The following is a 27,560-nucleotide window of genomic DNA, read 5'->3' as shown; positions in this document are numbered from 1 at the left end:
GATTCTCCTCTTTAAATTCTATTTTATCTAATATTGTTTTACATTTCATTTGTCCTTAAAAAAATAGGTTCAAGCATCTTTGTTTTCAACCAGTGTACCTATCTTTTATATTACAGATACATTTAATTTCTATTGTCTTCTTGTATTTCTCAATCAATCTTTTTGGTATTTCATTCTACTTTTCTGCCTTGTTTGGATCCATAATGTTTTATTTTCTTTTTGGTTTCCTTTAATGGGTTGGAAACTATGGATTTTAATATATGCCTAAAGTACAAAATCTATTTATACCTGTTAAATACACAGTTGTATTACCTATAAGATGTGTTTGCATGATATATTTTTCTGAAATAGCACATATACTTAACTATGAATTTTTGTAACAACGTTTTTTTTTGGCTCCTTCATAATACAGAACTTTAATATACTTCAGATACCAATGAAACAATCCCCCCTTCTTCCTGTTTTTGTCTCGAGTTTTAGTGTTGCTTTAACTTTACACAGAATTTATTATTTTTTTATAGTCAAGTTAACTAACTTCAACAATTTGTTAATTTCTCTGCACAACCAGATTTCTTTTCTTTCTTCCCTCTTAAATCTCTTCTCTTTTTGTTTAAACACTTCTTTTATTAGTTTTTAAGCAAGAGACTATATAGAAACCCAATTAGTTTTGCTATATCAAAAAAAAAAACTGAAGATATTATGTGTAATTTGAACAGCATAATAAAATTCTTGGAAACAATTCTTACAGTAAATTGAAGATATTATTTCATTGTCTTTTGCTGTCTATTGTTACTGACTCAAAAATCTGCTTTCAGTCCATTTGTCATTACTTTGTGGATCATTTTGTTGCTCATGGGGCTTAAGACTTTCCTAATTTATCCTTCATGCTTCACATTGTCTCTAGATGTGCTAATGGGGATTTATCTGTTCAGCTCTGGCTTTTAATCCCTCAATTTTACTTCTTACCACTCCCTCTATTTTGTTCTATGTGAGCTCTCATTCCTCCTATGTAAGTATGTGTTGGATCCATTCATATTTTTGGTATTTTTATTTTCGTATGCCACATTTAAATTGATTTCCTTAGTGTACTATTTTCCAACTTAACTTCTATTCCGTCTAATTGACTTTGACATCTATTTCATCTGAATTTTTAAATTTTAGTTACTTTATATTTCATATAACATTTCTGGTGATTTTCAACTGTTTTTTTTCCTTGTTCCAGTTTTTGTTTCATGTTTTGTCCATCACAGATTTATTCCCTCTTTTATCTTTAAAAATGAAAAATAATATTTTAAAATTATTTTGAAATTGCTTTCTTTTTTTTTTGGTGGGGCTAAGGGAGGAGTTAATAGGTTGTTGCAGATTTTTTAGGTTCTCTCTCTCACCATTAATTTTCTCATGTGTTTTGAAATTGTATTTACAGTCTTATCTTGAGTAAGAATTTTTTTTCCTCTGTACTAGCCCCACCCTGAATATGGATGTTCATGTTTTCCCCTATTGGGTAGCTTGAGGTCTGCCCCTCATTATTGGACCTATGACTCAGAGCTCATGTTCTATTGAGACACAGAAGATGTTATTTATCCCTCCAGTCTATTCTATAGGTTCTCAAGACCTACCAACATGTTCAATGATGTGCTGAAAAGCCTCATGGAATTCAGTATATAGTTCTACTCATGCCTAAGGTTTGTTACTACTGATGGTTATGTGATAGGATCAGGAAGGGACAAATCCATGCACGAACTTCTTTATACTCTCTTTCTCCCATGACGGGACACATCTTGCGTGCTTCTTTCTCCAGCAGTAGAAAATGCAGACAGATGTGTTCAACATTTCTACCTGGGTTTTTCCACTGGTAACTCTGTGCCTGCATGAGGTTCCTAGAGCTGCCTTTACAAGTTATCACACACCTGTGGCATGAAACAACAGAAATCTATTCTTTCACAGTTCTGGAGGCCAAAAGTGTGAAATTGAGGTGTTAACAGTGTTGGTCCCTTGTGGAGAATCTGAGGGAGGAGAAATTCTGTGCCCTTTCCTGGCTTCTGGTGGCTTCCAGCAATGGGGAGTCTTCCTGGGTTATGGAAACATCACTCCAATTGCTGTCTCCATCTTCACATGACCTTCTTCTCATTGTCTCTTTGTTTTAAATCTCTTGTCTTTATCTTATAATCACAACTGCCATCAGATTGAAGGCCCTTTTATCTTTAGGATGATTTCATCTCAAGATATTTAATTACATCTGCCCAGATTTTTTTTGCCAAATAAATCACATTTATAAGTTCTGGGGCTCACTGGGACATGACATGAATGTTGGGGTGTCACTATGCAACTCACCACAGTGTCAAAGGTTTTTATTGGGGTCTGAGCACATAGGCACCCTCTGCTTTAGCATGTACCAAAAATCCAGGCTCCAAGAAGAAAAGCAGGTATTCACTATAGACCAAACTGTTTATATAAACAGTCTAGGCACAGTGAGCTTTCTGTATTAGGGACCTATCTGAGTGTTAAATCCTAGATGCCAGCTAAGGGCCAACCTTGTAAGCAGGCCCTAAAGAGAATAGCTCCAAGCCTCTACTCAGCTATTTTGTGTACATTCTACTCCTTTCACCCATATCCAAGGCATTTTTACAGCAAATTATACAGTATTGACTTTGTCATGACCTCTGGGGTCCTGAATTTAGCCAGTTAAAACAAATCCCATTAACCATAAAGGCTTATCTTAGAAAGCCTAGTGGCTTCCTCAAGTGATGTGTCCTCTCTCAACTTGTAGCTTTTGGTAGGAGGCACAGCTATGAATGCAGTTAGTCTCTGTATCAGTAGTATAGAGCCAGCCAGCGGCTCATTTTCAAATGATCCCAAAGAGAGTAAGCCCCTTTCCAGGGCAGTTCTATGTAGCTCATTTAGGCCATTCAGTACGCACAATGTTCTCACAATGTCCTCTCAGTGTGACTTCACTGAGGGGTTTGCTAAACCTCCAACAGTCCCAAACTCTGATTCTCATTCCTTGAGTAGATAGATCTCTAATTTCGGTTCAGCAGTATTAGTGCTAAGCCTGAAACAATCCAGAGCAGACAGTAGCTGGCTTCACTGTATAGTCAGGTCTAGGTAATTAGGATCTGGAATTCAGAATTCCAAAAAATGCCAGTGGCATTTCTGCTGCAGTAGCAAATGCAAGGCACTGAAAAGTCAGATATCTACAAAATTCAAGTCATAAGGCTTTCCTGAAACCATTTCACCTGATCTGATCTGAGAGTCCAAACTGACCCACTCTCAAATACGCACATTAGGCTGAAAAATCATGAGCCTTTAAGGATTGGGCATTTGATTTTAAGAAAAGCTCAAAACTGCTTTTCAAAACTACAAAAGTATATTTCCATCTGGAGAGTGCCTCTATTTTCATGTTTTATCCCATTCTTCAGAGGCTCCAATAGACAAAAGCCATAGCAAAAATCATCAGTTATGGAGATTTGTTCAGTTCAATTCCAAGTGTTAAATTTCACCTCATTCACCCATGTATGGGAAAAAACAAAAGGAGCTATGTACAGTTTTTCTTTGTGGCTGCTCTCTCTGTAGCACATATGAAATCATACAGTGATTTTAAAATCAATTTTTATTATACATAGATGGAGTAGCCAGAAAATACAAAGCCATTAACAAAATCCTTTTCTTCTTCATAGCAAGTTTTGTTCCAAGCCTTAGTAGTGAATTCAGCCTTTACAGAGTTAAATTATAGCTACAAAGAGATCCCAACCGGGATGCAAAGGCTTAAGGGGTTCTGCCATTAGGGTCTGCTGGAGAAACGACTTGAGTAGTTCCCTTTTTCTCTTGCTTGGAGGACAGAGAGCAAATAATCAGTTCATGTTTATTTCTTCTGAGTCATTCAAGACCCACCTTTAAAAATAGCTGGGCTCTTTTCCTTTCCACTTGAAGAGCACGAAAAAGCAAAGACATTAGGTAGACTTTTCTTTTTATTTTAGCTGACATGGCCTCAAATAGCCAGAGAATGAACCAAGTCCCTGGGATTGAATCTATCATTTTCAAAATTCATAGGTAACTTTTAAAAAGCTCAGCTACTCTGTGTGTGTATGTGTGTGTTTTCTTTATCTGGTGCTAGGGATTGAACTCAGGGCTTCCTTGTGTGCCAGGCACACACTTTGCCACTGAGCTATACCTGCAGCCCCTTCTAGCGGCTGTTTCGAATCGTGGATAACTCCATAATTGTCAGGGCACCAGCCTTCCACCATGCCCTTCCCCTTCTTTTTTGTTCCCCAGAATAATACTGTAGCCATATTTCAGTGACTGGGAGTTGTTTTAGTGCATCTCATGGCTATCACAGTTTTAGGGAAGCTCTAGGTTTGGGTCATTATAAGGTTATATAGTAGCACTCTTAGATTTAAGCATGTAGTTGGACTCTTGGCTAAAGTTTACTATCGGATATATGACAGAATCACTGAAGAAAAAAGCCAGTTGGATTCTGGAGAAATCCACTCACACATGTCTTTAGATGCTTTCCCTCCCATGAGGAGACCCATGGAATGAATGTGTGTGTGTGTGTGTGTGTGTGTGTGTGTGTGTGTGTGTGTGTGTGTTGACAGTGAACACTGTAGAAACATGTGTGATATTTCTTCCCAAAGGGAGCCTCTGGAGTATTAGAGCTCAAGACTTTTTGGGGGGCTTGATCATATAGGCCCCTTTTGTTTAACTCACACCAAAGCTCTAGACACCCAAAAGGAAGGCAGGTGTTAACCACAAATCACTTTGTTGGTACCCGCAGCCTGGGTATGGAGAGCCTCCCTTAATAGCTAAGGCATGAGTGCCTAATTTGCAGTGACAGTCAAGGGCCAACTTTGTTGAGCAGAACTTTCTCTGTCTGTGGCCTCAGAGGTGCTATGGTAACTTTTCTTCACATGGTCACTAAGCCAGGAGGTGGGTTGGCCCAGATCATGACTGGGAGGCTGTGTTTGCCTCAGTTTTCCCTACACATCTCAGTTATTCAGCTGTTATGTAGAATGAAGCCCAACTTGGCCCAGCATGGCCCTGGTAAGCATTGTTAGCTTCTTTTCATGGCAAAGTTGTCCCACTTTAGCTGTTTTTTTTTTGGGGGGGGTACGGGGGGGTACTGGGGATTGAACTCAAGGGTGTTGACTACTGGGCCCCATCCCCAGCCCTATTTTGTATTTTATTTCAGAAAGGGCCTCACTGAGTTGCTAAGCACCTCACTGTTTCTGAGGCTGGCTTTGTACTTGAGATCTTCCTTCCTTAGTCTCCCCAGCCACTGGGATTACAGGTGTGCGCCATCATGCCCGGCCAGCTGTTGGTTTTGGGAGAGACCAGCCCCAGTCCCTTATGGTGTGTGTCTGACAGGTATCAGACCCAGAGCCCAGAGAGTTTGTAGCTTCAGCTCCACTTATTGCCTGTGTTCTGGTTTGTATTCTCCACTAACAGATATGATCATGTGTTTAGATTCTCTTTTTAAGAATACCATCCACTATTGCTTTTTGTTTGGAGCAAACCGTGGTATGCAGGGGAGACAGACTGTGAACTTAAAGATGCCACTGTAGCCTCAAGGTGCCCTTTAACTTTTTTCTACACCACGGCTGCTTTCTCTACTAGATTTGGGACTGAGCCCCTTGGGCTTGGCTGGCCTGGAGGATAACTCTTGTTAATAAGTACTACACTGTGTTCAAAACTGCCTTCTACCTGTTTCTGGTCTATTGTCCTTGTGTCTCTTTAGGAAGAATTATTCCTCTTGAGATTCATTAGTGGGCTTGCCTATCAGTGTCTGTCTGTGAAGGGGAACACAAGTAAGTGTTCAAGCTAAGAGTCCCCTACTACTTATGGGATTTTGGTTACAACATACGACTCAAAGAGAAACAATAAAGTCTATCATTTCCTCAAAGTCATTGTATTCATTGTAGGGAGAGAGAAAAAATAGCTAACTTATAAGGCAACAGTTAATTTTCTCCTCTATTAATCTAAAATGGTTCTCATTGCATCTATTAGCAACAAATATTTTGGTTTCTCAGCATCTCTTCTCAAATTTTTTTAAGAGAGAGAGAGAATTTTAATATTTATTTTTTAGTTTTTGGCAGATACAACATCTTTGTTTGTATGTGGTGCTGAGGATCGAACCTGGGCCGCATGCATGCCAGGTGAGCGCGCTACCACTTGAGCCACATCCCCAGCCCTCAAATTTCTTTTTTAAATACATTTATCCCTTTTTTATTGTGTGAGCTGTCTTGGTATCACAGTAAGTCCACATGTGAACACTTTTGCTATAAAAGTCAAGGAAGATTGTGGGTACTGTTGTATTTTTTTTTTACCCAGGTCCTTTCCATCACCACTTCAGTCTACTAAAGGATTGGTGGTGGGACCTCAGCTCAGTCATTGAGTTGCCTTTTCCCAGAATGCTTGACTCTTGAGTGGAGGTGAGTACAGAGCAAAGCGATTGTTTATTCCTTCAGTGGAGCTGGGCAAGCAGTAATGCAGTTTGTTCTTAGTGACCTTCTATACTGGTTTGTGTTATTCCTAGAACCTAGTATGGAGACATGAACATGGCTCTTTAGGTAAGATGTGACTGGCATGTACTTAGTGATTTCTATAGATGATTTAATTATCTATACATTCTTTAATGTAAGATGAAATTTATCTTTCACCTATAGTGTGTTATACAGACTACATGTATATTGTCATGAATCAAAATCTCTCACTTTTGTTTTTCTTTTTTCTGTTGTTAGGAAAGGCTACTAAGCCTGGTGTACAGGAACAGCTAATTTTTAAAATCCCAATTCCTGGTTTAGAATATTTGAAAATCATTGTACATAGATAGATTTAACCTTCAGAAACATGTTTCATATTGACAAGATGATTTTGAACTTTGGTTCTGTCAGCTTTGTGTCATGTGAAATTTTGTCAAGTTTGCCAGTCTTAGGTGTCAAATTGATTTGAAGTTGCTAGTATGCTGCAAGTGACACAATTGAATGGGCTTTTCAATCTGGCATACCTCAAATACTTTCTTTAAAATATAGACACTCCATTGATCATCTTTGGTCTTATATTCTACCTCTTTATTTTAAAATATTTTAAATGTATGATTTCTTAAAAAGAATTTGTTTCTGCCAGTTTTCTTCTTTATGCTTCTTCATGGCTATATTTACTACTACCTATATGAGCACACTTCTGACTTTTTTGATGCACAAATACTATGAATTTCAAAACTGTGACTATACATCCTCAATGGCATTGGTTTGTGAAGGATAGGATCATAAAACACTGTTATTTAATCCTTCAAAAGTAAGTACCATTTATTTTCACTCCAGACTTCTGCTGAGAATTGGTTTCCAGAACTAGGTTTACCCAAAACACAAGATGGTAATAGAAATTATCTCTCCTTTTCTTCAGGGAGTATGTCTTTTCCCTCAGTATCTCTTATTAAATCATTGATCAGTACATTTTAAAATTTCTCAAACCAAATGATATATGTATATGAGTATTTTCACATAAGTAGATCCCTGTGGAGTAGCAGTGCCTGAGGAGGTTTCAGAATTATGGAAGCCATGCAGGGTGAGGAGCGGATACTGGGCAAGTGGAGTCCTTGAACACCAAGATGTTCAACCTCTGCCCAAATTCTAGAGAACCATGCACGGTACTGAAGCTGATGGCTCTGGACCTCACAGAGTGAAATGGAAATGTCAGTTATCTGGAGATTTTCCACACCATAAAATATTCTAGATTCTGCTTAGGCCCTGAGAGTTGAAAAAATATCAGCACTGACTGACAACTTGCCTGTAGTCTTTTAGAATGTATATCTGGGTCTGAATAAAATTGTTATAAAAGCAATAAAGTGATATTAATATACACCTGACAATACATACTCAGTGAAGTTGGCATAAACATCTCTTAGACTGTTGATTTACTAAGAAGAGAACTTCCAAGTAAACTTTAATGCAGGCAATTAGGGGCTAGGGTAAAGTCAACATGTATTGCATACTTACTATTTACTAGGCTCCATATATTGCATTTTAGTTCTTTTGCAGAGGCATGAAAAGATAGGTGTGATTGACATATTGCAGTTCAGGAAGCAGTGTGTATGATTCAGAGTTCTTCAGAGAAACAGAAATGAGACACACATACACACACACACACACACACATGTATATTAGTTTGTGCAGTTTTGGAGGCTGAGAAATTCCTAAATCTATAGTCAGCAAACCGGAGACAAAAAAGAGCCAATGCTGCAAGTTCCAGAACAAATTTAAAGTCCTGAGAATCAGAATAGCCAATGATGTAAGTTTGTACCAGCTACAGTTGTCAGGCAGGAGGATTTACCTTTTATTCAGTCTTTTTGTTCGGGTCAGGTATTCAATTGATTGAATGAGACCTGCCCACCCACATTAGGGAGAACAATTTGCTTTACTTAGTCCCCTGATTCAAATGATAATCTTATCTAGAAACAATTGATGGGCACGTGCAGAATAATGTTTGACCAAATATCTGTGCACGCTATGTCCCAGACTAGTTGGCACATAAAATTAACCATCACAGAGGGTAAACAATTGATTATTTAGTATATAATTACACATTATATACTAAGTGGTAGAACAAGGACAAAACCTCAACACTGGAGCATCCCAAAGCTTCTTTGTAAAGTTTGTATATTTCCTGCTTGGTAGCTAATTACTTAGGCCACTATAAAGTCAATAGGCAATTGACAAATGATATTCCTCTGGTTTTCTTTCCTACCTCACCTCTTCACATTGGAAATACTGATCCTAAACTACGTGAGGTTGGGAAAGTCTGTGACAATACCCAGGTAGGCAACTACCCCAGGTAATACATTCCAACCTGCAGCTCTTCCCTTTCAATCCTTGGTGATCCAGTATAGGTCATCAGGACCAATTCTGCTTTTAGATAGAGTTGAAGTCTCTAAGGCTGGGCTCTGATGACAGATCAGATGATTTCAGCGAAACCCCAGCCCATGTGGCAAGAGAATATTGAGAATTTTTGTGTCTTACAGCAGATCAATAAGAGATCCTTTTCAGAGGTGGAAAAGGGGTATGAATAGAGAAAAGTATAGCAGCTACTTTTTCATTTTCTTCCAGAAGAAATGAGTTTGCCATGCTCAAAGCAGCCATTTCAATTATGCAGTCAGAAATCCTTTTCTTGAAGTGCATGAGCTTCAAGCTCAGAAAACAGGACCTGTGATAGGACATCCCCCCACCCCACTCCACATGCTCTACACACACCTGCTCAAAGCCCTGAGGTGTGATGTGTTAATGCATTAATAATATGGGCTCTTCGTGTAAGCAGGGGAAGGCAGCACATACATTTGGTTTTTTGAGTGTACTTTTTGAAGACAAAAGGAAATGAGGGTTTTTGAACAAGGCAGAGTGTACATAATTAAGTGGGAAGTGGGAAAGCCTGCTTCTGAGAGCTGGTTTTAATTGTTTTAAATAGGCTTGCCTCATTTTGGCGGTCCAATTTCTTCTCTTTGCCTATCATCTCGAGCTTTATCTAGACTTGCCCTTTCAAATGCAAAGAATTAACCTTTGTACCACACAAAACCATCACTTTAGCTTTCCCCATAGTGACAGATTTTAACATACCACTGCACACTGACATGCCTACTGCAGCTTCTGCAGCTGGCCCTGATCCTTCACACAGGAGTTTCTTTGCCTGCCTTTGCACTCCTGGCTTCCTAGTTGATACTCTGGAAAGAAGAAGAATTTGCATCCTTCTGGTCTAGAGGCTCTGAAAAAATCAAATAGGGGGAAATAAGGAATCAGGAATTGCAGTGGAATCCTGTTATGACACAGCTCACCATGGTATGTGTTTGAACAATCCTCAGGTCAATCTGCTTCCTAGAAAAACACCTATAAGCAAGATGGTCCAACACCATTCTTTATGTTGCACTAAAATCATAAAAAGAATCCTTGATTTAATTTTCTTAAAGACTGTAAAAATTATTAAAGATCTTGATGAGTCAAGAAAAATTAGTCAGATGAACAGGAAAAAAAAAGCCCCATGAAAATTACTCATACACTCCTCACACAGAACCTTGGCACATATTTTAGAGAATAGATTTTAAGACTTTTCCCATATATAGATTTAAACATTCACAAACATCACAGAAATGGACTCATTGCATGCATGGAGTTCTAAGACTATTATTTTGGTCATTGTTAATAAATATCTATCTTGATATACATAAATGTCATTTTTTGAAACAGTGATCCAGTATTGCCCAGCTGTACATTGTGCAGTGTTTTTGAAACAGTACCCAATTGTTGGGCATTTTTTAAAAAATATTTTAATTAGGTATATATGACAGCAGAATGCATTTTGATTTATTGTACACAATTGCAGCACAACTTTTCATTTCTCTGGTTGTACACACTGTAGTATCACACCGTCTGTGCAGTGATACATCTACCTAGGGTAATGATATCCATCATGTTCCACCATCTTTCCTGCTTATTGGGCATTTTGATTTTCTATGAATTTTTCTTTAATGTTAATAATCTTGTAACATGATAGACATCACATTAAAATATTCACTAAACCCTTGTCCATGTGTTTTATCTGGAGAAATTCATAGAATTCCTTGTGTTTCAGAAATATATGCTAGCTTTTGAAATAGAAAGTATATACCAGTTATTTATTGCTGCATAAAAAACTCTCCCAAGATTTAGTGGCTTAAAAATGACAAACATTTTGCTCATAGATGTGCAATTTAATTAGGGTTCAAATTGCCTCAGGCTTATCTCTCTGTGGTGCCAGTTAAGTTCACCTGGGAATGACAGGTTTACTTTTAAAATGGCTCAATTACGAAGTTGGTTCTGATTTTCAGCTGGGAACTAGTTTGGTGCCTTGTCTTCAGTTCCTCTTCACATGAACCTCTACATGGGCTGCTTTGACTGTTTTAGAGAAAGGTGGTTGAGTTCCCAAGTGTGAGTGTCCTAAGAGAACAAGGCAGAAATGCATGGCATTTTTATGACCTACTCTTGAAAGTTGGAAAGAGTATCCCTCACTGTACTCTATTGGTTAAGGTTATCACAATGACCCATCCATGTTCAAAAGGAGGCCATAGATTTGACCTCATGATAGGGAAAGTGGAAATGTTTTAGAAGAGTATATGGGATGGAAGATATTGCTGCCACTTTTGAAAAATACAATCTGAAATAAAGTGTAGTAAAAATAGGGTGAAATGGGATTTAGAATTTTGAAGTAGGTCATGTACCTTTGTATTTTATTGATAGCCATTTTTTTCTGTTTTTATAATTCATAAAGGAAATGTAAAAATTTAGGGGATTTACCCATCAGTCAGCAAAATGATTATATTCTAAAACTGGAGAGGGTCTTAAGGATCAAAGAGATAAGAGGAACAAGTTAAATAAAAATGCATTTGAGAAAGAAGGCCATCAAAGGCCAATGAGACCAATTGCAGATGCCATTTCCAAAGCCGCAGGTGCACTATTAACCTCATGTTGTAGAATAAAGTTTTATTAGTTGGTCAATGTATGATATGTGAATGGATCAGAGGCCAGGATAGTAAGGACATTCAAGATAAAGGAAATGTTGAAGGAAAAAGTGTGAATGGCTACTTCCTTCCTGGACATGGCTATTATGGAAAATACAATCACATTTCATTTTTTTTTCTGAATGTCACAATTTAACTACTGGTATTCTGTCTTCTTGTAAGAATACATCTTTATGAGCCAATTTCATGGAAACCATATGACTGGATTTGACCATTGCAAAATGACTTTGCTATTAGGACAGTATCTCTGCTATTTTTTTTTTTTCATTCTCCAGTGAAATGCCCTAGAAAGCAGTGAAACTGTTGGTCAATAGGTGATTAAGCCCAACTTTACATAGATTTAAAGTGCTTATCAGAGTTCAGGACCATTTCTTCCTTTCTTAGTTTGAATTATATTTGACAATCAAGTAAACAGTTCTCAGAGTGACAAGAGTAGACTTTAATGTCCCTCAAAGAGTGATCATAAATGCTTTTTCCAAATGCAAATATTTTTAAACAATAGCAAAAAACCCCAAAAGGTCATGCATTTTGCATTACTCAATTTCTTTCTTGTGCCACTACACTTGTATTGTGGCAAGAAAGTTTTGGAAGTTTAGTTCAACATTGACAATTTAACTTTAATTAACTTCCTGCATGCAAATATATAATGACATTTGCAAAAACAAGAGACCCCTTTGGAAATTAGATTTGAAGAGATTAATAAGCCCAAGAATCTAAATTTGAATTACTCCACGGACAGCATGTGGAGTAGCAATTATCACCATTATTTGATAGGCAATGTTTAAATTAGATTTAGATTTAGTCTTCCTATTTCTCAATCAGAGGTATTTTTGTACTCTCCCCCTTTCCAAGACATTTTTGATTAACACAAGTATATGTGAATATGTGTGTATGTCTGTATGTGTTTTTGAGCGTGCATGCATGAAATTGGCCAGAGATGCCGCTAAATATCCTACAATGGACAGGCAGCTCCACACAACAAATATCCAGTCTAGAATGCCAAATGTGTTGAGTTGCAGAATCCTGGTTTTGGTTTAGGCATAAGAAATTCACAAGTACGAGTGTTATGAAAAACCTTGTCTCATCTACTGCTGCCAAAGTACTGAAATCAGACTCCTTTTTAATCTGGTTTGCTCATTTTCTTTTTAAGTGTTTCTCCTTTCACACTTGAATAGGATCCTTTAACTTGGGGATCAGAGCCACAAAGGAATTAATTGACCATAACTAGACTTACAAAAAGGGTGAAGTATAAACAGATTTTCTGAATAATTTGCTTAGGCCCATCTACAGGCATGACTCTGTTAAACTACTGTTTTCCAGTATTAGAATCTGGGAATCCGGTAACATCTATGGAACATAGGGACCATCCCTTCATTAGGTCCTTAATAATCAGTTTTACATAGAGGAAAATGTGTCTATTAGTATATAGAGGCTCATTAGTTTCCCTATACATTTACTATTTAATTTTTAAATGTGAAGTTTCTCTGCTTTACCTCTTGCTGTTTTATTGATTGCTCTTTTCTTGTTCCTTCTTCTTCATCTCTTTGTGATTTTACATTCCTTTGTTGTCACATACCTTTACAAGCAACACTTCTCAGAGTGCAAGCCCTCCAGTTGCCTGGGAAGAGCTTCCTGATCTTTGTGCCTCATTCTTGAGCTGCTTTCTGTGTCTTTTCTGATAAGGCTGCACTTTTTGTTGACCATTTGCTTATAACTCTCGGCTGAGTATGAACACAAACGCTTGTTTGGCTATATGGATCTTGGGTTAATGATCTCAATAATATTTTTGCCTTTTAATTGATTTGCTTATTATAATCTATACTGTTCCAGAAAAGATTTGATGACATTTACCAAAGCACTTTTCAGGACTTTCTGACTACTTTGGCTACACTGCCTGATAGCCACACTAACTATAATCCAGATAGAACTACAAGCCAGCTCTTTTTGATATTTGAATATGGACAATCCCTCCGTCTCAGAGTCTAGGGAGGGATTATTTGTCTTGTCCTTGAAAACTGAAGCAGAAAGAAAACACATCTGTCACTAGAAAGCCCATATCTCTTAAGATAACTTTTTCTCTCTCTTTTCTTTTCTTTTCTTGTTCCATACTTGGAAAGTTTCCCTTTGTCCCAGAAGGCAGGAGAAAGGGTATACTTAGCATGTCAAACCTATGGCTACTGGTCCCTCCAAACTACTGCTATCCACCAAGTAAAATTGTCTTTATCTCTTCTAAATTTTTAAACTCTTCCTTGAACCACTAAGTGTGATCTAACTACAGAAGTATAGAAGTCTAACGGCAAAATTTCTGGGTCACAAAGAACCAAAAAGATCAGTAATTAACTGTGTAATGAAAATTTGAATGGTTAAAGTGGTAGGAAATTATGTATTCCTTCTGTTTATCCATGGAGACCTAGACTTTAGAGATGGGCATTTGGCAAGACTCCCAGAACATTCACACCATCACTCTGAGGTGAAGAGTTAAGACTGTGGGCTGCAGATCCTTTCTTAAGGTTAAAGGTCAGTGACATGTTGTCCTGTTGCAGCTGAGGATCCACCTCTGAAATCACTCCTGTTAAGAATTTTCTCATTTACAAAATCTCCTTTATGCAAAGCTTTCCTTTGGCTCTAATCAGAAATTTAATTTATTCAGAGATAAGGGAAGAAAAGGGAAGATCTTAGCTTCTCTGATGTGAGGGATCTGAAGAAATTAGAAGTGAGAAAGATAAATATCAGAGCATCAGCACTACACACATTTCCTAATGGATAAGATCTTTGCTTTTGTTATTTTAATTTTCTCTGCATCAAATCAGATAACCTATGAGACTTCAATAATGATGATGCAAAGTTGCTAGCTTTCTAGGTCTCACGAGAAAGGCCTAAAGTAATTTGGAAATTTTATTTGGGTCCAAAGGGAAGATAGACTCTCATTCATTCATTCGTTTATTCATTTGTGAAGGCCTGCTATGTAAATATACGTCAGAGCAGGTTATGGGTATGAAAAAACAAGTCAAAGTATTGGGAATGCATGATATTATAAGGAAAAAATGTAAATATAGGATATAAGAGCAATCAGGCACAAATAGGTGGCACACAGAAAAAGCTGCTGATGAATGCTTTTCAGCTGAAGTTAGGACCCTTTACAGAAAAGGCTCTTGAGTTGAGTCTTGAGTGATGTTGTAGAACATTTGTTTTAGCAGTTTTGTCATCACTGTGACCAAGGGACCTAACAAAAACAAGTAGAGGAGGAAAAGTTTATTTTGGGCTCGTGGTTTCAGACGTCTCAGTACATAGACAGCCAACTGAGCTCATTTCTCTGAGCTGGAGGTGAGACAGAACACCATAGCAGTAGGGCGGCATGCTGTTGGAAGCCTTCTCAGGACATAGCAATGAGGAAGCAGAGATGGATCTGCCCACCAGGGACAAAATATAAACCCCAAAGCTATGCCCCCAGTGATGTACCTGCCCAGAGTTACCACTTAGTTAATCCATATCGGTGGATAAATGCACTGATTAAGACTCTCAAGCCCATTTATTTAACCTCCAAATTTTCTTGCATTGTTTTATACATGAGCTTATGGGGGACACCTCATATTTTTGGCAGAAAGGGGTTGGGAAAAGACATTTAAGGCCAATAAAATGCACTAGAGACGACTTGGAGATGAAAACAATGTGAGAATTACGTAGCATGGATTTCATTCTGGGGATCAAAATTGGATTGGTTGAGAAGCAGATAAGAACTAGATATGTGTTATGTTTAGAAATGTTGGCTTTATTTTTCAGATGGTATATTCCAATGTATATCACATCTGGTGTTTAAGATCATACCTCTCTTTATCAAAATGTGCTTTTCAAATATGTCATCATTCTCTGGTAAGTACAGAGAGAGATGATGTGAGTGGGTAGAGGGAAGTGAGAGACAGAAAAATTTTTTCCTTATAGAAACAAGGAAAATAAAATGGAATGGATACTGATGTGGCCATTATTAATGGTTAAACCAATGGATTATGGAGTACATTAGTTCCTTTGTATAACCTGTCCTAATGGTGGCAATGTTAGAAGTATAGAACATCCAAAGAAATCAGGGAAAGTAAGTTAGTGAATATTTGAGAGAGGAACATTTTCATCCACAGCTCCTATATTGTGTAGTATGGTAGTTTGAACATGAGATTAGGGATAACTAGAAATCCAACAACTCTGGAGTGACATTAGCAAGAAGGCAGAATAAGAAGTTTTCTAATATTATCTCCCCACGGTGCTTGATTTGACCCATGGTAAAGAGTACATTTTTTGGGAGTCTGGGACTCCAGCAGAGAAGTTCTAGCACACACTGTTGGAGCAAAAATTTAGAGAATAGATGCATTTAAGAGGGTAAGAAAAACCATTTCACTTCACCTATATCATCTCCCTCCCCACCCAAGGGAGCACAGCTCATGCCAAGAGAGACCCCCTCAACTCATGATTCTTCTGCTACAGAAAAGTAGAAGTATATTGAATGAGCACCTGGATTGCCTAGATGTATAGAACACTGCCCAAGGGACCTACCTACTTCTTGTCCTGTCCAGAATATTAAATAAATCAGCATGGCTTAGTGAATCAGAGAGGCTGGGAGCAGAGGAGAACAGGAAACTGACAGCAACCAGAGCTCAGAACTCAACAAAGGACTGCATGTCTGTATTAGTCAGTTTCATGATACTATAATTAAATACTTGTGGTGGACTAACTTTATAAAGAAAAGAGGGTTTATTTCGATCACAGTTTTGGAAGTACAAAGTCAAACTAGCCTTATGTAAACTTTTTGGGCGGCTCCCTTTGGCTCTGTCACTTCATGGAAGATGAAATGCTGGGAGCGGGTGTGAGAGAGTAATCACACTGCCAGGCAGGAAGTGAGAGATTCAGGGTTGAGACTCAGGCTTTTATAACAACCCACTCTCATGAGAGCTCAGGGCTCCCACAAGAGTTATCTTAACCCTTTCTGAAGAAGACCTAAGGACTTTCCTCTAGGCCCCACCTCTTAAAGGTTCCCTATTATTTCTCATTGTCACATTGAAGACCAAACTTCCAACACAAAAACCTTTTGGTGACATTCAAACTGTATCCAAGTCACAGTGGCAACTGAGGGGAAAAGAAAGAAAAGTAATAAAAAAAAATCACATACAGGACTTATTGCTCACCATTGTAGAAGTTGCAGAAGGAGATGTGAGAGAGACAAAGAAGGAGAAAGTTTATCTAAAGAGATAATGTCTAAAAACTTCCTAAATGATGCAAGAGATAAGGACATCTAGGTATGTGAGTCTCAAAGGTCTCAAAAGTGGTTCAACCCAAAGAAGGCCTCATTGAAATGCATTATAATCAGATTGCCAAAATCAAAACAAAGATTTGAAAACAGCAAGAGAAAAGAGAACTGTCACAGGCAATTCCCAGTAGCCTATCAATCAGCAGATTTCTTAGCAGAAAGTTTACAAAGGCCAGACGAGAACTGGGTGATATGCTTAAAGTGCTGAAAGAAAAAGTAATAAACAAAAATACTTGGCAAGGCTGTCCTTAAGAAATGCAGCAGGATGTCAGCAAGAACTTTGACTGGATGGGCTTATTAAATTTCCCTCCACACAAAATACCACAACAAGGAGAAAGGCATTGCACTGAAGTGTTTGGGACAGTGTCAGAGTGTAGTGGGGATGTAGTGGCACAGTTGTTTCAGAGCATAGAAATGCATGATGTCCTTATAAAGAAGAGAACTAAGTACATAGCATCTAGTGCTTTTTCTCTTAAGATCAACCCTGAGTGGGGCTTTATTCAGTGGGGAAAGGATAAGCATGGAGCTCTGGGCAGTCCCCCCTCACACCACAGTCTCTGAGGCATTTGCTACTGGAGAACACTGTGCCCTATCCATGCCCTGAACCCAGTTTGGAGAGTTGTCAGGTTACCACACTGATGCACTGCCTTGGAGAAAGGGCCCATCCAATGTTGTACTCTCCCCCACTCAGACTCTTGATGTATGGATCCATCTTGAGACCCTACTACACAGGGCCCTATAAAGCAGCTGGGAAGCTGCCCTTGGCAGCTTGACTGACCCAGATCAACAAACCAACCAGAGGCCCTCTCTACCCACAAGCTGTCCCAGAAATGCTCAGATGGGTTTACCCACCCACTCTTGGCCCCAAAAAGCAACCAGGCAGCCTTGTTCAACTTCCTATTGTCCTAGAAGCATCTGGGTGTCCTGTGAGCACATTCAGCCCTGGGAAGCATCCAGGAAATCAGCTTGGAGTGGTTTGGCATCCAGAGATCCAAGGAAGCAGACGAGCCCACCCACCTCCAAACTTGGGGAACAGTTGAGCAACATTTCTTAAGTGTTTTGGCTCACTGAGCCCTGCCCATCCTCACGTACACAAGAAGCATTCTCAGAAGCATTAGCCCTGAGACACTGAAAAGTATAGATTCTTGACCCTGCTCATGCATCCTCACCCATAAGAAACAGTTGGACAGACATCTCTAAGCGGGTTGGTCCTTAGAAGCCCCAGAAAGTTCCTCATGCTGTCCTTGGGCACTGCAAGGATTCTGTATGGGCCCACTGGTGTGATCCAGACCTTACAGAGCCTTCAGACACAGACAGGTACTGCACCCTGCTACTGGGCATAATGTCCCACCTAACTGGTCCCATTAGAATGGCCCATCCTTACACAACCTGTTAGAACCACAAATCTGGGTATAACAAAGCTGGATACAACAAATCTGGAGCTACCAGTGAGCTTGTCCTGCCTAAGGCAGCTATATTTCCAGTTGACAGTAAAATCTAAAACCTCTTAGAACCTAGGTTACGGAGACATTGGCAGATACTTCCAACATTGATTCAAGTTGAAAAGCTGCATTGACACCACATTAATTTACCCACCTGGAACCAAAGCCAACACAGTATATCCAATCAACATGAGAGCACACTGCCAACAGAAAGCCTTTTACTAAGAAAGCAACCCTATAAAATTGGTAGAGGTAACTAACCCACCAAATGCACAAATACCGACATAGAAACACACACACACACACACACACACAACAAAACAAAACAAAACCCTAGGTAACATCCAAAGGAACATAATAACTACCTAGCAACAGACTCCAAAGAAAAGGAAATTGATAAATTGCCTCACAAAGAATTCAAAGGAATGATTTTAAGGAAAAAAAAAGTGGGGGGTGGGGTGGGAAAAGAAGACTCAAACAAAATCATAAATAAAACTGGAGATATAACAACTGATACTACAGAAATATTAAAAAAGGTTCAAAAGAGACTACCATATGCAATTTTACACCAAGAAATTGGATGACCTAGAAGAAATGTATAATTTCCTAGAAATATACAACTTTTCAATACCAAATCATGAATAAATAGAAAATATGAACAGACCAATAATAAATAAGAGTTAATACCAATCCAAATTAAACTCTTCCAAAACACTAAAGAGGAAGGAATACTTCTGCACTCAGAGTAGGCCAGTGTCTTTTTAGGCCAGATAAGCTCATGGCACAGAAAATAAAAAATAGAGGCTAGTATTCCTGATGAACTAAAAGTTCATCTAAAAGTTCTCAGTAAAATACTATCAAACCAAATTCAGCAGCATATTAAAAGGATCATACTGTTATCCAATGAGATTTCTCTCTGGAATGTAAGGATGGTTCAAAATAGGCAAAGCTCAATCCCCCCAAACCAAAGGCTGAATGTTCTCTCTGATATGGGGATGCTAACACAGAATAAGAGTTGGGGGAGAAAAGAATAGAAGCTCATTGGATTAGACAAAGGGGAATGAAGGGAAGGGAGGGGAGATGGGAATAGGAAAGACAGTAGAAGAATCTGACATTACTTTCCTATGTTCATATGTGAATATACGACCAGTGAAACTCCACATCATGTACAAACACAAGAATTGGAAGTTATACTCCACGTATGTATAATATGTGAAAATAATTCTACTGTCCTGTATAACCAATAACAAAAAATAAAAAAATACCCACCTAGGCAAAGCAGTAAACAGGTTATACCACACTAACAGAATGAAGAATAAAAAACATATGATCATCTCAATAGATGCAGATAAATCATTTGGTAAAATTCAATTTTATACCCAAAATAAGTAGTTTTCAATTTCTTTGATCACATAAGACCAGGTTGCTTATTTGTAGCATATCTCTTCTTTTTGCAATCTCTCCAGTCTTGTTTATGTAAGCTAAATGGCTTCTGAGATATTGCTCCCAAAACTTCCTCACTTCCAATTCCTATCTCTTCCTAAAACTCAGTCCTTCCCAATGAAGATATTGACTCCTGAATCCTGTCTCCACTCCTAAATCCAGTGTGGTGATCATGGTAGGAGAAGGGGAGAGACAGAGGCAGTCTCTTATTCATTGCAAAATTTTGGATTGGTTCCTTCTCAGTTCCTCTGGAAATCTACCTTTTTTAAATTAAAAAATTAAAAAATTTAAATTTTTAATTAAAATCCTCTAGTTTACCTCTGACTTCTTTCATTTCTCAAATCTTCTAATTCATTATCCCGATTAACAAAACTAGAGGCCCAGAGGACTAGCAGGCAACGATGGCACATTTCTCTAAAAGGAAGTGTGTTGGAGAGAGATTGTAGAGAAGAGAGGCTGGGGAATATTCACAGCCAATGCCTTGCCAAGGGTGAGGATAGGGTGGATTCTGTCTGAGTGCAGCAATGAAGGAATGACTTGTCTCTATAAAACTGAAAAACAATAGCAAAATATCAAATGTTGACTTTCTTTGTATTGTAACTATGAACCAGCAATTCTAACATTGTCAGTAGTGAAATACCTACTCCTACCCTTTGCACACCATGGCTCAGAAATGCAGAGTTCTTGTTCTAGTCCCACACTGATTTTCATTTGTCTTTGTTGCGTTAAATGACTGCTCCTCTTAGATCCTGAAGTTTTCTTCTGCCATGTTATTCTGAACCCATTTTGTCTGCCTGGTTTCCTCTCTGAAGAGGAAGTTGTGCAGTAGAAGGTCACCTTTCAACCGACATGGATTTTCTCCCTATAATGACAATAAGCATGGTAATGACAAGAACAGAGCTGTTACTTGTGATGGGAAAGGAGACAGAAGTGAGCCTTGCTGTTAGTCACACTGTCCAGGATCAATGACACTCTGCAATAGCATCAACAAGTCAATTCACATGTACAAACGGGTTCTCCCCATTGGCTGCTGCCGAGTTTAATGACAATTGTTTGCCTTAACTATAATTGTACTCAATTCCCAGAAAGAGAATAATGACTTTTTACAAGCTTTTTAGGTTGTTTTACTTTTAGAATGTTTGCAGAAAGAACATCCCCAATAGTCAATTTTTATGCAGACAGACACCAATCTAACTTGTATTGCTTAAGTGATTATGTATATGGAGGCTATAGCCAGGACACTTAATTCTTTTTTTTTTCCAACTTCTGGACTGATTAACTTGAAAAATAAATATTGACTAAAGCAAGGACTTATTGCCTTGATGTTTTTATTTTCTAGAGCAGATATCACCTTGAAATCCACATCACTAGCTTCCATGAAGATTTGCTGTGAACTTTTTGTTCCTATTTGTAATCCACTTTCCAATTAATGCTGCAACTGCATTCAGTGTATGTCTACAAGCGGCTCTGTAGGGGTTAGAAAGCTGAGATTAACATACAGCAGTCACTTTAGGAATATTTTCCACCAACAAAGATGAAGTAGGATTGAGATATTAGGGAGGAGTTTGACTTTACTAGTGAAGCTGAAGTTGACCTGTTTGCTCTTCAGCTGCAAGACCACCCACACAACCCATGTTCCCATCCCAGATGCTGTTTTCACCCAGCATACCGGTAGACTTACTGGAAATAAAGACTAACTGCCTTTGAAGTCAACTTGAAGGTTTTCTTTTCTCTCCTTTTGCTAGAGGTTTGAGATCCTTCTAATAAAAATCTTGGCCAGCTGTTTTTTTTTTAGCCCCTAGTCAAATATTCTTGGTGATGAGAACAGTATTGCTCCCAGGTACATCTCATTTAATGGTATAATAGTATGAAGCTCTAGTTCTTAGACATTCTTATTTTGAGTTAAAATTTCTCCACTCCTTGTCTTCTTGGGTGATAAAAGAAAAAAAAAAAAAGGAAAGGAAAGCAAACAATTGTACTTCCTGTTTGCTAGAAGTAGAAAGTTAGAAGTTTATTGGAATCTTGATTATTCCATGCATATTCCTTATGCATTCATTAGGTTATAAAGTGAAAGTGGAAATTTTGGAGAAAGAAAATTCAAATCTGGGCTTCAGAGTGTTTTTGACATTCAGGACCTCTATGGGTCTTATCCTAGAGGCATTTAGCTTGCATCTTTATATCTCTGTTTCCCCACCCTACTTTTAGGTTAGCAAGTATGAAAAGATAACAGAATTATGAATGACAGCTGGCTAGGACAGGTAGTGGTTGTTATAGTTTTTGTGTATGTGTGTGTGTGTGTGTGTGTGTTTATATGTGGGGGAATTGCAAAAAGGAACAGGGAGACCCTAATCTTTTTCTTCTTATGATTTGGGAAGAGGAAATTCTGCCACCACTCCTCCCCTCCTCTTCCCTTGTCCCCATAATTGCACAATTAGATCCATCACTTGTCTCTCATTTTAAATACCCAGCTGCTTCTCTGAGCTAGAGGCTCTGGTGACATCTTTTAGTACCATGGACATTTTGGTTGGGAAGGAATATCAGCCTCCAGAAGCCATGTTTCTTTGTTGAGCCTCAGCAGAAATCATCCTGCCCCATGGCTCCTCTCTGTGAGATAGAACTGAAGAGGGCCCTTCAGGTTTAAGGAAAAGAGAAGGAAGTTGACCTTTTATGGGATAACATGAGTAGCACCTAAGTTGGAGTCAGAGGCCTGGGGATCAGATAGAACAGGTGTGAGAATCTGACGGTATTGAACTCCCTTGCTGTTTAAAATCCCAAAACCATCAGGGAAATAAATTTCAATTATAATCAAGCCTACCAAGGCTATGAACAAATGTCTCTGTCCCCTGACTGTCAACCCTGACTGTCAAATGAGTGGGTGAGATGGTGATGGAATGTAAAGTTCTTTTCAGCTCTTATAATCTGAGAATCTAAGCTTCATATTGAATTAAAGAGTTCAAAATCAGGTTTGAGTTGAGGGTGGGGGAAGAGAGACTGTGTTGTTATTAAGACCCTTTGTAAAAATCCTTTTGAAAGCATTTACCCTGAACTTGAAAGTGATTTACTTTCTCAAACAGTAGCAAAGCTTTCTAACCAAAGGACTTCTCTTCAGTATGTAAGGTGGAGGGAACAGTGTGTGACAGACTAAAGTGAATGCTTTATGTTTGGGTGGGTTTGAACATATATCTAAGGTGACTATTACTTTGATGAAGTCTTTTAGGAGGAGTTACAGGGATGAAAGCACAAATTTGTATAGCATAAGCTTATAGAGTGTGTTTAACTGACTTAGATATTGCCACAGAAGCAATACTACTCAAAGGAACTGTGTTCACTTAAAACAAAACCCACAGAAGCTACACAATTGAGCCCTGAGGATATTAAAAACATTACTAGTGACCAAGAAGGGGAAACTACAGAATCATTGATCCTCTAGTTTGATGGGTTTCATTTTTATAATGAAATCCTTTATTGTTCTCTAATTCCCTGAGCCTCAACACATCCTATAATTTTTCTCTTCACCACCATTATTAAGCAATAAACAGTTTTGGTTAATGAAATATTCTAGTCCATGGGGACCTGTCATACACATCATGCATAGAATGCCAATTGAAAGGAACTTTTTAAAATGAAAAGACATACTGGTATTTTATATTCATTCTGAAAAATTTAGGTGCTGTTAACAAAAGAAGAGAAAAATTATTTTAGGCAACAACAACAACAACAACAACAACAAAATCAACACATATACCACACTCCAAGACAAACAAAACCCTGCAAAACCCCAAAACAAAATATGTTCATTATAAGAAGGTTGAAATAGATTATATTAGTTGAGGAACTATTTTAGTAAATTAGATTTGAACAGATGGCAAGGGTTTAAATTAAGGTAGAGGTAGTAGGCATGCACAGAGGGAGAGTGATAGGGAAATTATTTAGGAAGTAAAATTTATATGATAGAGAGGGCTGAGAGGGAGAACAGAGAAGAGTCGGGATGTTCCTTAAGCTTTGCTTTGGAAGACTGAGTGGATACTTACCAGTGCCACTTATTGAAGCAGAGGCCATGGACATAAAAGCTTGCTTTGGGGAAAAAATGACAACTCTTACCTTGGCATTTTTGCATTTGAGATGTATATGGGCATCTTTGAATGAAAAGCCTAGTACACAGATGAATGTCCAGTTAAACTGATCTATAGTACGTGATTTATGGCTAAAGATGCAGGAATGAATGGGATTTCCAAGGGATACAGTAGTCAAAACAGTATTCCTATGGACTCTCCATTCAAATGATAAAATAGATTAGAATAGAATATTATTCCAGGAAAAGGAGGTTTCTTGGAAGTTAAAGGAAAGGCTTTTTTTTTTTTTTTTTTTGGAGGAAAGTAAGAAGAGTAGTGCAAATATCCCAGATAAGTCAAGTAAATTAAAGATCAAAAAAGTAACTCTCACAGCAGAGCACTTCTTTTCCAGTCCCCTTGTTTCTCTAAGGTGCAATTCCCATGTACTTATACCTATTCTCTCATCTCTTTCTTTGACCAATAGCAATAGCTGTTAGACCATTTTTCTGGACTGGAGCTTATATATTAACAAACACGACCACTGGAGCAGGATGAGATTTGGACTCCTCCTCCTTCCTCTTCTACCTAAGACAATAAAATGGAAAGCAGGGTTCAGTGTGTCTGCCCTATAGACTCAAACTTATCCTTGGGTTGACTGGTCCTGAGGAGGTAGGAAGTTGATAAGCTCTGTTGGTTCTCACATCTAAGCCATATTTTTCAATATTAGCTTCATCATTTTTTCTTCCTTCTCTTCTGATGCAGAATTCCATAAAGTAGAAATGTACTCTTTCTTCTCCAGGATATATAAAGAACTCAAAAGACTTAACACCTAAATAAATAAATAACCCAATCAATAAATGAGCTAAGGAACTGAACAGACACATCTCAGAAGAAGGTATACAATTGAAAGACAACTATATGAAAAAATGTTTGACTTCTCTAGTAATTAGAGAAATGCAAGTCAAAACTAAGATTTCATCTCACTCCAGTCAGAATGGCAATTATCAAGAATACAAGCAATAATAAGTGTTGACGAGGATGTGAAGAAAAGGTCCACTCATACATTGCTGGTGGGACTGCAAATTGGTGCAATCTCTCTGGAAAGCAGTATGGATATTCCTTAGAACACTTTGAAGGGAACTACCATTTTACCTAGCTATCCCCCTCCTTGGTCTACACCCAAAGGACTTAAAATCAGCAGACTATAGTGACACAGCCAGTCAATGTCCATAGCAGTTCAATTCACAATAGTTAAACTGTGGATGCAAATTAAATGCCTTTAAAAAGATGAATGGTTAAAGAAACTGTGGCACATATACACAATGGAACATTACTCAGCACTAAAAGAGAATAAAATTATGACATTTGCAAGTAAATGGACGGAGTTGGAAAATACCATGCTTAGTGAAGTAAGCCAATCCCCAAAAGCCAAAGGCCAAATGTTCTCTCTGATAAGTGGATGCTGATCCATAATGGAGGGTGTGGAGAGAATGGAGGAACTTTTATTGGACAAAGGGGAGGGAGGATAGGGAGGGGAAATGGGGGCACGAAACATGGTGGAATGAGATGAACATCATTACCCGGGGTTCATGTATGACTGCACTTAGGGTGCAACTCTGCATCTTGTATAACCAGAAGAATGAAAAGTTGTGCTCCATTTGTGTACCATAAATCAAAATGCTTTCTGTTTTCATGTATAACTAATTAAAAAAAGAAAAAAAGAAAAATATACTTTCTTGTGCTCCACCAAACCTTCCAAAAATAAATAGTAAAGTTGGCAATTATGATCTCCTTGTTGTTCTCTGTGTAAACAGTTTTAGTCAGATTTTAGAGCACTGTAGAATGAATAGGGAGAGAGGAAATAGGCTGTGAGTAAATATATTCTTTTAGGAAACACGAATTCAAGGAAGAAGATGCTTGCTATAGGAGATGTAATGTCATGGAAGAGCTTTTATTTTAAAAATCACACGTCAAATGCTTGATTGTGTATTGGAAAATAAGCTATGGTAAAGATTTAGGAGAAAAGAAGTGGCAATAAAGATGAATCAAAGTCTCTGAGACTTTGGGGTTGAAATTGAGAACAAAGCTTGACCATGGTTAGAGAGAAGGACAAACACATCCTGTGAAAGAAGAGGGGCCAATAAAAGGATAGGCTTGACTGAAATTAGTTATCTATGGTCTTTTGGGAAGTTAATTGAGGAGAGAAAATTATAACTGTGAGTTCACACATCTTCACGAATCTCTGTCATAGAAAATGAAATGTAACCCTGGGGCACTGGAAAAGACTTTGGAAGTTGTTAGAGATTGGATTATTAGACTTAATTCTTTGCTTCAGTTTGTGGTAATACAATCATACACTTTGCTACATACAAGGCCTCTGCATTTTGGGTAAAGTGTACATCCTACTGGAATTGGGCACCTTTATGGGACTTGGTTTGGACATGGCCTGCTAGTCGGTAAATGTGAACAGAGGACTTGTATGTGCTTGTGTTTGGCTTGATCAGCATGAAAAGGTCATCTGTAAGTAGCCACTACACCTTCAGACTGGGCTTCAGAATGACTATACACAAAGCATAAATGATCCCAACCCATAGCTGTGGATCCTACTGAATACCGTTTTGAGAAGACGGACTACAGATCAAATGTTCCAGCCTGCCCTCAGGCACCACTCAGAATATGTATAATTATTCTTCGGCAGGAAAGTCCTTCATATGCATGAAGACTCCGTCTTATGTCTTTTTTTTTTTTCAGATTAGATATCATCATTAGTACTTGAATTCTATTTTCACACTTTTCTCCAGTATAACACTAATCTACGAGTGTAGTTTTTAGATTTTCTCTTTCCTTAGATTGATTTCTCTGGAGGCTATAAGCACTTGGATTCACACAAGGGTTGGGAGAATGTATAAGACCACATTTCTTGGTAGAGTGGACACAGTGGTCACTGTTGGCTTCCCAGAAATGGGAATGGACTTCTTTGTAGCTGCTCTGAGAAACAGGACCAGAAAGCAACTTGCTAGGAAACTAGATCAGTCAGGGTCTAGTCAGGAAATGAACCTTTTCAATTATTTTAACAGAGATAATTTCATATAAACAACTGCTAAAGGGTATTGAACAACTGAAAAAGTAAAGAGCAAGAACTGAAGTACCACAGTAGGGAGAAATGGCAGAAATCAGCTACCAGCCCTTGGGCAGGGAAAACACTGATTTCCAGAGTCCCAGTCCCAGGACCGCAAAGCTGACAGAGGGTGGACTTGAAGGATTAGTTAGATTCAACATCTTCATGCGTGAGACCGTCTCGTCCATTCTCATGGCTATGTGACGAGTGTGTATGTATGTGGGAAGGAATTGCTTTCCTAGGCCAACCTGATGAGGTCTGAGCTGCCCAGCTGCACAACTCTGGCACATGACATACTCAGGCAAGTGATTTTCTTCTCAGAAACGTGTCTTTAAATTTGCATGTTTTACTCTCATTCAGGAAAAGAAACAACCAATCATCTGGCTACCCATGAGAAACAAGGGGAGCAAAACTGCTGCTGTCTTTATTTTGCATTACTCTGTCATTGTCTTCCTTCCCCTGTGGCCTTCATTCCATTCTGGGTATCTGGCTTGTGTTTTTATCACTCTCCAAAAGGGGCTTGCTGTATGACACCTCACTGTTGCTAGAGCTACTGGCTACTCTCAGGTTCTTGTGTTGATTTCTTTGGGATATTTGATACCATTGGGTCTTCTCTCCTTGAAGCATTTCTTGCCTTTATTTTTATGGTTATGCAATATTATTTCATTCCCATGTC

Source organism: Urocitellus parryii, chromosome 4 (genome assembly GCF_045843805.1).
Source record: "Urocitellus parryii isolate mUroPar1 chromosome 4, mUroPar1.hap1, whole genome shotgun sequence".
NCBI classification, from domain to species: domain Eukaryota; kingdom Metazoa; phylum Chordata; class Mammalia; order Rodentia; family Sciuridae; genus Urocitellus; species Urocitellus parryii.
Note: the sequence above shows the minus strand (reverse complement) of the source record.